Source organism: Armigeres subalbatus, chromosome 3 (assembly GCF_024139115.2).
Source record: "Armigeres subalbatus isolate Guangzhou_Male chromosome 3, GZ_Asu_2, whole genome shotgun sequence".
Lineage (NCBI taxonomy): Eukaryota > Metazoa > Arthropoda > Insecta > Diptera > Culicidae > Armigeres > Armigeres subalbatus.
The window spans coordinates 119,105,555-119,115,383 of record NC_085141.1 but is presented as its reverse complement, the minus strand read 5'-3'; positions in this window follow the sequence as shown (position 1 = coordinate 119,115,383).

Genomic DNA, 9,829 nt, shown 5'->3' with positions numbered 1-9,829 from the left:
TCTCCTAATCGTTCCCTCGAGCGCTATATTGAACAGTAGATTCGAGAGTGCATAACCCTGCTTTAATCCATCTAAGGTAATAAATGACGTCGATATTTTATCCGCAACCCTTGCGCTTGATTTCGATCCGTCCAACGTTATACGAATCAGCCGTATAAGTTTCGCCGGAAAACCATGTTCAAGCATAATTTTCCATAATTCATTCCGTTTCACTGAATCGTACGCCGCCTTGAAATCAATAAACAGATGGTGTGTCTGCAAGTTGTACTCCCGGAATTTATCAAGGATTTGTCTCAGGGTGAACATTTGATCCGTCGTTGATCGGCCCTCACGAAAACATGATTGGTATTTGCCGACGAAGGACTCTTCAAGCGGTCTCAATCTATTGAACAGAATACGGGACATAATTTTGTACGCTGAATTAAGGAGGTTTTTTCCTCGGTAATTGGCGCACTCCAGTCTGTGCCCTTTCTTAAAGAGAGGAAAAATGAGGCCGTCCAACCAGCTAGGAGGCATTTTCTCGTCTTCCCATATTTTCGACATAATATGGTGCAGAACTTCATAAGGCTACTCACTGCTATGTTCGAAAAGTTCAGCCGGGAGCTGGTCCTTCCCCGCATCCTTATTGTTTTTCAGCTCTTTAACAGCTTTTTAACCTCATCTAGTGTAGGCGACTCCACAGCTTGTCCATCGTCTCTAATATTTATTCTGCTCACCGATGCACCGTCACTTCCACTATTCAACAAAGTCTCGAAGTGTTGCTTCCACCTGGCAGCCACTTCGGTTTTATCTGTCAGCAAATTCCCTTGTTGGTCGTTGCACATGACGGGAGATGGCGCTGTCTTTCTCCGCACGCCATTGACAGACTCATAAAACCTCCGCATATCGTTCTGCTCCATTTCTATTCGGCTCTATCGATCTCTATTCGATCGGGTACCCGACACCAACATCCGGCTTCTGGTAACGTTCTTCTCGTCTGTCACTCTCTGACACTCTACATCGAACCAACCCGTCCTGGGTCGCCTCTGTGCAGTGCCTACCACTTCTCGTGCTGTTGTGGTCACCGCTCCATGAATCGACTCCCATAGATCGTTGAAGTTGTCGCTAACGTTATTCTTCGTCGCACTTATTCTTCGTCGAGCTTCTGGCGGTACTCAGCTGATACTCCTTCCGCCGACAATCGCTGGATATTGTAACGCATCGTTCGCTGTGATCTTTCGTTCGATACAGTTGACAATCGTGATCGAATTTTACTGACAACGAGGTAGTGATCAGAGTCAATGCTCGGCCCTCTGAATGTCCGCACATCGATAACATCCGAGAAATGGCGCCCATCCACCAGAACATGGCCTATCTGGTTGCAAGTTTCCCCATTTGGATGTCTCCAGGTGTGCTTTCGGATGTTCTTTCGTGTAAAGTAGGTGCTACTGATGGCCATCCCTCTGGCAGCAGCGAAATTTACTAGCCGTAGTCTTTGTCTTTGTTTGAGAGGTTTTCAGTCCTAGGCTGGCTCATCTCTTAATACCGATTAACTTCTTTGTGAGCTTTTCAGTCGCTTTTGGTGTCGAATGCTTACGGTAGGCTCCTCTGGCATCGCTCACCAACGCTTCTACTGGAAGAGGTTTCCCAGGCTTTCCATTCCTCGACTTTTTCTTCTCGAGTTTTTGCTCTGGCTTTTCTCGATCCAGTTTCGTTGTCTTCTGCGTTACGTTTTTCAAGCTTTCCTCGTCTTCACCACCTACGGCACCTTCTTGCTTCACTTCTCGACCAGTCAACTCTTTCTTCCGCTTCAACTTCAACTGCTTCAGTTTTCCTTTCAACTCTTCTCGCATCTCGTTCAGTTTCTTCTGATGGGTCTCTTCTACGGCGGTCTTCTTCTCCACTTGCGCCTTCTCGAACTTCAGTTCTATCTTCCACTTCTCCTCATCTAGCAGCTGGCGCATTCTCCGGGTTAGGAATTGGTCGAACCAATATAAATTTCCAAATTTGTTGGTTTTCGGACCACCCTAATGAACCAATTTTCAAAGCAGTGTTCGATGTACGATTTGCAACAGCTTAAAACTATTGTATTTAATTTGCAGAATAAACGATAGTTAAAATATGTGTACTTCCATTTATATTTTCTTCCGATACTTTCCTCTTTCTTCACCGACTTTTTATTCCGCTTTATCCTTCTACAAACATTGTTAGATTTAAACAATAATACAATATAATGAATAACATTTATCTTTATGTTATGCAATTTCAGTACAGTTCCTAGAACAATTGCATATCCTGAAACTCTTATATTGGTCGTACAGGTCGAAATGATTTAATTTGCCAGCGGATTTTTAGCCTTGGCACACTCTCTGTCTCACTGCCGTCGTGTCGAGTCTGTAACGTGTCTCACCTAACATCATGTTTTAGGCCAGTGCGCTTCGAGCGACACACAGCTTGCATCTTCTCTTAGAAGTTATCCAGAGCTCTCTGTCAAATCTCACCACGGCCTAGGCAAACTCCATAACCAGCTGTGGCCAGTAGAGAGGTCTTTGAGTCCTTGTTTTTCTTCAGAGTGCCATAAATATTAATACAAGCAAAACAACGCAAATCTAGCATTAGCTGCCTTTGATCACTAAATCGGAAAAAATCATTGTAGGCGCTTTCAGCATTCCAAATTTATCTTGAACTGCGTAATATTGCCGCGCACTTCGAGAATAAGTTGTAAATCTCAATCTCTTTTCACTTGGATCGTAGTTCAATGTACAGGGTTGCTGGTCAGTGTCATTGAAAACATTGATCTTTTTTAATGTTGTCAAGTTATGTTTATATCTTTTTTTCTCCGAATGTAATGTTAATGCTGGTGAATTTTCATGAGTTTGCCTTTGATTCAACCAAAATATTGGTTATTCAATTAAAGTGGTGTTAAAAAATGTTTTAAATATTTCAGACCACATAAACACAAACTGTTATCATTTACTATATAACTTAGCGGCAGCATATCGAATAGACTGGAGCTATGAACCTCTAAATATGATTTACGCCAAAAATGAAAGAAGTTATGTAGAAAATATTAGAAATCAGCATCGTGCGTGCCAGCTCCTTTTTCGCTTTAAAAAGTTTAAGGGTGTGGGTCCGCTAGAAGAAATAAAAGCTCCATCCGACCGATGAGTGCGACAAGATGGAGGTTGCTGATCCCAAATGCGCCAACTGTGGCGATAAGCATCGGGCTACAACCAAGGACTGTCCACAGCGGGTGACGTTTTTGGAAATCAGGAAGAAGGCCTCCACCAGGTTCCTGCCGAAAAAGAACCGAGTTCCTGCTCTCAACGAGGTGAACTTGCCAGCCATCCCGGCTCCCCGGCGAACGATACCAATTCTTCCACCTTTGCAGCCACACAAACGGCTGGCGGCTGCTGCAGCATCAGTTCAAGCTCCAACACCATCCACCAGCGAATGGCCCCGCGTCCTCCCCCTGGATTCCGTCGTCAGAATAATGAGCCTCTTCCGGCCGAGGGCGACCCACCGCTCTACACATCGGAGCAGCTAGTTCCGATTTTCACCCAACTGGCAACGCGACTACGCGGTTGCAAAACTCGCTTCGACCAGATCTTCACCCTGGGCATGTTCGTCATTGAAAATGGCTGCTAGGGTGGGTCTGGTCAATTGGAACGCTTGCTCACTAAAGAGCAAAATCATCGAGCTCAGCGATTTCCTTCAGGAGAAGGAGATTGACGCGGCTTTCATCACCGAAACCCACCTGAAGCCCGAGGTAAGTGCAACAATTCCGGGTTTTAGGCTGGTGAGGTTCGATCGAACAAGCTCCAGAGGGGGAGGAGTGGCAATCGCCTTGCGAAGCAACATCGCCTGCCGCCTGCTGCCGGACTTCAAGCTCAAACTCATCGAAGCCGTTGGAGTGGAAGTCACCACTTCCGTCGGAGTCGTCACTCTCATCGTGGCTTACTGTCCCACACAAGCCAAAGTCGACGATGGCACGTCGGCCGAGCTACGAAGGGATATAGTCAAGCTCACTCGCCGGCAGGGGCAGTTCATCATCGCCGGAGACCTGAACGCTAAGCACCAATCGTGGGGAAACACCGTCTCCAACCGGAACGGAGTCGTCTGGTCCAACGACGAACAAGAGGTCCACTACACCATCCTGAGCCCTGACAGCCCTTCCAGGTTGACACGTTCCGGGGCCCATGCTACGCTTGACATCTACATCACGAACATGCACAATCACGTCTCCCAGCCGGTCGTCTTCCAAGAGCTTAGCTCGGACCACTATCCGGTGGTGGCGGAAGTGGGCTCCTCTATCAATCGGCACGAGCTAACAAGGCGAAACTACCATCGAGTGAACTGGCAGCGGTTCCAGCAGTGCGTCGACAACACCGTCGATTACGAGGTGCGTCCGGAGATGCCGGAAAGTATCGACCGCCAGCTGTGCGCTATCGAGGAGCCGATCTCGGTGGCCTGTGAGCAACATGTACCGACGGCTCGGCAGGTAGGCAACTCCCTAAACATCGATACACTCACCAAAGATTTGATTCGATTGCGGAATGTCACTCGCAGGCAGTTTCAACGTACTGGACTGCCTGAGCTTAAAGCACGCTGCAATCGAATCACAAAAATTATCAAGGCCAGAATGGTGGACCTCAAAAATAACGACTTCTCGAATAAGATCCGCACTCTCCCAGATTATGCTAAGCCGTGGAAAATGACCAAAATTCTAAAATCCAAGCCTCGGCCCATTCCACCTTTGATCCCAATAGACAATAATGGCTCTAAGGATCGCTTGATAACTCCTGCAGAGAAGGTCGCTGAAATAGGCCGTCACTTCGTCAGCTCACACAATCTTGGGCAGAACATCGTCAGTCCACACGAAGCAGCCGTCAACGAGCATGCTAACAACATCCATTTGATTCCCAACGACTTCTCGGAGGAGTTGGAGATCTCAGCTGGCGAATTGACGGCCTATATCAAATCATCGAAGAACATGAAGGCCCCAGGCTTCGACAGCATCCTGAATCTCGAGCTCAAACACATGAGTGCTCCGTTCTTTGAGCACCTCTCGCTGATCTTTAATCAGTGTCTCTGGCTCAGCTACTTCCCATCGTCCTGGAAGTCAGCGAAAGTCATCCCCATCCGGAAGCCTGGGAAGGATCCTTCGTCCCCCAAAAGTTATCGACCCATCAGCCTTCTCTCAGGGTTATCCAAGCTATTCGAAAAAGCCATTCATCACCGGTTACTTGAGTCTGCCGAAAATCTCAACAACTTGCTCGAGGAACAGTTTGGTTTCCGACGCGGTCGGTCAACTGTACACTAACTGACTCGAGTTACCAACGTCCTCAGACGGAACAAGTTTGTCTGGAAAACATCCGCCATGGCCTTACTCGATGTCGAGAAGGCATTTGACAATGTATGGCATGATGGCCTGGTGTACAAACTACAACGCTACAATCTTCCCAGCTACCTGGTGAAAATCATCAACAATTACCTGTCGGCAAGGACATTATTATTATTATTTAATCAGACTAAGGCCGAAGTGGCCTGTGCGGTATATAAGAGTCTTCTCCATTCGGCTCGGTCCATGGCTACACGTCGCCAACCACGCAGTCTACGGAGGGTCCGCAAGTCATCTTCCACCTGATCGATCCACCTTGCCCGCTGCGCACCTCGCCTTCTTGTGCCCGTCGGATCGTTGTCGAGAACCATTTTCACCGGGTTACTTTCCGACATTCTGGCTACGTGCCCGGCCCATCGCAGTCGTCCGATTTTCGCGGTGTGAACGATGGATGGTTCTCCCAACAGCTGATGCAATTCGTGGTTCATTCGCCTCCTCCACGTACCGTCCGCCATCTGCACCCCACCATAGATGGTACGCAGCACTTTCCTTTCGAAAACTCCAAGTGCGCGTTGGTCCTCCACGAGCATCGTCCAGGTCTCGTGTCCGTAGAGGACTACCGGTCTAATTAGCGTTCTGTAGATTGTCAGTTTGGTACGGCGGCGAACTCTATTCGATCGGAGCGTCTTGCGGAGTCCAAAGTACGTACGATTTCCAGCCACTATGCGTCTCCGAATTTCTCTGCTGGTGTCATTTTCGGCAGTTACCAGTGAGCCCAAGTACACAAATTCTTCTACCACCTCGATTTCGTCACCACCGATGCAAACTCGCGGTGGGTGGCTCACATTGTCTTCTCTTGAACCTCTTCCTATCATGTACTTCGTCTTCGACGTGTTGATGACTAGTCCGATCCGCTTAGCTTCCTCTTCAGTCTGATGTAGGCTTCCTCCATCTTCTCAAAGTTACGTGCCATAATATCTATGTCGTCAGCGAAGCTAAATAGCTGGACGGACTTATTGAAAATTGTACCACTTGTATTAATCCCTGCTCTTCGTATTACCCTTTCCAAAGCGATGTTGAATAGCAGACACGAAAGACCATCGCCTTACCGTAACCCTCTGCGGGTTTCGAGAATGCCCCTGAAACTCGAACTACGCACATCACCCGATCCATCGACGCTTTGATCAACCGTGTCAGTTTATCCGGAAAACCGTGTTCGTCCATTAGCTGCCATAGCTGGTCCTGATCGATTGCATCTATGCTGCTTTGAAGTCGATGAATAGATGATGGGTGGGCACGTTGTATTCGCGGCATTTCTGCAGTACTTGGCGAATGGCGAACACCTGGTCCGTTGTGGAGCGTTCGCCCATAAAACCCGCCTGGTACTGCCCCACGAACTCCCTTGCAGTTGGTGCTAGTCGACGGCATAAAATTTGGGAGAGTACCTTGTAGGCGGCGTTCAGCAATGTGATTGCGCGGTAGTTGCTACAATCCAGCTTATCGCCCTTTTTGTAGATGGGACACACGACACCTTCCATCCACTCCTGCGGCAAAACTTCCTCCTCCCAAATCTTGGTAATGACCCAGTGCAGCGCTCTAGCCAGTGCCTCACCACCGTGTTTAAATAGCTCTCCTGGTAGTTGGTCAACCCCAGGGGCTTTGTTGTTCTTCAGCCGGCCAATCTCCTCCTGGATTTCCTGGAGATCCGGAGCCGGTAGAATTATGTCCTGCGCGCGTTCTCCCAGGTCCATCACCATACCGCCATCTTCGTCTGCCACATCGCCATTCAGGTGTTCTTCGTAGTGCTGCCGCCACCTTTGGATCACCTCACGCTCGTTCGTAAGAAGGTTCCCGTTTATGTCCTGTCGGCAAGGACATTCCGGGTCTCAATCAGCGGAGCGAGTTCCAATGCGCTCAACATCGTCGCAGGCGTCCCCCAGGGCAGTATCCTCGGGCCCCTGCTTTTCAATCTGTTCACTTCCGACATGCCAGAACCTCCAGAAGGCGGCATTCTGTCTCTGTTCGCAGATGACACATCAATCGTCTACAACGGTAGAGTGATCAGTGCGCTAGTGGCAAAACTCCAACGAGGCCTGGATGCCCTGACAGAGTACCTCACCAGCTGGAAGATCTGTATCAACGCGGCGAAGACCCAGGTCATCATTTTCCCCCACTCCAAATCCCCTAAACTTGTTCCGCCTGTGGACTGTAAAATCATCCTCAATGGCACGACTGTGGAATGGGCTAATGAGGCCGACTACCTTTTGATTGACCTCGACAGCAAGCTTATTTTCAGGCACAGGTTGACAAAACGGTGACAAAGTGTAACGTTTTGTTGAAACTACTGTACCCTTTGATCAACCGCCGGTCGTCATTGTCTCTGAAAAATAAGCTTGCTGTCTACAAGCAAATCATCCTCCCTGTGATCGAATACGGCATGCCGGTCTGGGAGAGCTGCGCTAAAACCCACCACCTCAAACTTCAACGGGTCCAAAACAAATTCCTGAGGATGATCCCCTCCCAGGACAAGAACATCCGAGGTCCACCGTCTGGCCGGAATAAAAACCTTACATGAACGCTTTGGTGAGTGTAAAGAAAAGTTTAGGGTCCGTTGCTTGCATTCGGATCAGGCTCCAATTAGGGCGCTAGTTCCAATCTAGGTTATCAAATTTTTATTGTAAATATTAGTGTACATAGTAGTTAGGTTATCAAATTTTTCAAAATGAACTAATGCCTGCAATAGGCTTCCATGTCATACTAGAAATATTTTCAAATTACTTCCTTTTCAAAATAATAATAAAAAAAAACTAACAACAAAGATGAAGGGCCGTGTGGCCAAACACTTACAATGTACATTAGATGCAAAATCAAACCAAATAAATAAACATACATTTATTGAAAAAAAAAAATGAAGAAATAAAAGTTCACTTTGGTCAGAAATTTACAAATTGTTATGTATATTTTTTTGTTTAAATTCAAAGTTTGAATCATGTTGGAGCTTGTGTTTTGATTTCATGTACATTTACTTTACTGACACTCAACCCTATTCACCCTGAACACCAATTTTGATCAATCACAGAGTAACAACCATTGCCATATTATAAAGTCAAAGCTAAGCGAAGCTTTTACGGTAACCCTCAAATCCTCACTTGCTATTCACTAATTTCTTCCTGAAATTCATTATTATTATCAGTGCAAACATAAACATTTTGCAATATTGGGACGTGTTTCATTATATATTCTGAGACTTTGATCGCTTATATCACGGATATTAACTACACGCAAAAAGAGCGTTCCAGACTTCGTGAACCAGCACAAGTACACCGTAATATAAATCACGGTTTCGGGAACACCAGTTACGTGTTCCAGAACGTTCCAGAAAACGCAATTGCTGTTCTTGAAAAAGTGATTTAAAATACACCGTGATTTTGTTAGATCACGTATTTGGAATTACATTTTATTTGTTTGATTTCATTCTTCTGCTGCTAACACATACTTATTCACTTACTTTAATATTATCAATTTATTCAATTATTCTTTCAGGGCCTAACGACGAAGTTGTGTCTTGGATCCATCGACTTAGCTGCTGATCCCATCAGGGAGAACTGAAGGACCCCCTGCAGCCCATCATAACGTTCGATTACGCGGCGCATGCAGCTACATAGATATCGAAATAGAAAACACCTCATTTGATATGATTATGGGGTAGCATTTTCCGTATCGATAATGCAGCTGCGGTGGGGTGTTGAAAGTCTGAGCAATCAACGAGAAACGACTGGTTTTCAACAGCCGAAGCAACTGGTACCTGTCTGATTACCACATCTGTCACGCAAAATGCTAATCAAAGTCCCTACCATATGAATGAATAGGTGGACGGCCTGCAGCGATTTGGATAGTACAGCTTCGAACTCAAGGCTGTGGATCGCGGAAAAATGCATATTGAGCCAACAACAAAGCCTCGCACTTTCCGTCGCCGTCGACGGGCCGGTGCAGGCTTCTTAAGCTGTGTAAGCGCATCCAACCGGTAAGACAACATTTGCAGTCGCAGCCGCCGCGCCGGTGCACGCGCGTATGGACGCCCCTTCTTAGCATTTTTACGGCTGACGATACGGAAAACCGTTTGCGATGTTGTACCGCATGTTATCAGTGCTCAATTATGGTTAGCGAAATGCGTCATCGTGTAGCATACTGGGACGGGAAGCAAGAAATGTGGAATGAACGTACAGGGGTTAGACAAAAAGGTTGAGATAGGCAAAAATTTGTCAAAGTTCAAATCAGCATAACTTTGCGTAGAATGATCCGATTTTGATCAAACTGAGACCATCGGACGCGGAAACTCTTCTAGTATACTGGCCCTATGCATAACTTCCGATTGGTCCTTGGCCACCGGTGGTGTTCCGGGTTTTCCGAGGGTATGTTCAAAATGAATTTTTTGTGCTGCTTGTCATTTTATATGACGTTTACTGCCATCATGTTTTATGCTTTCCCCAGAAACTAGAGCTAATATGC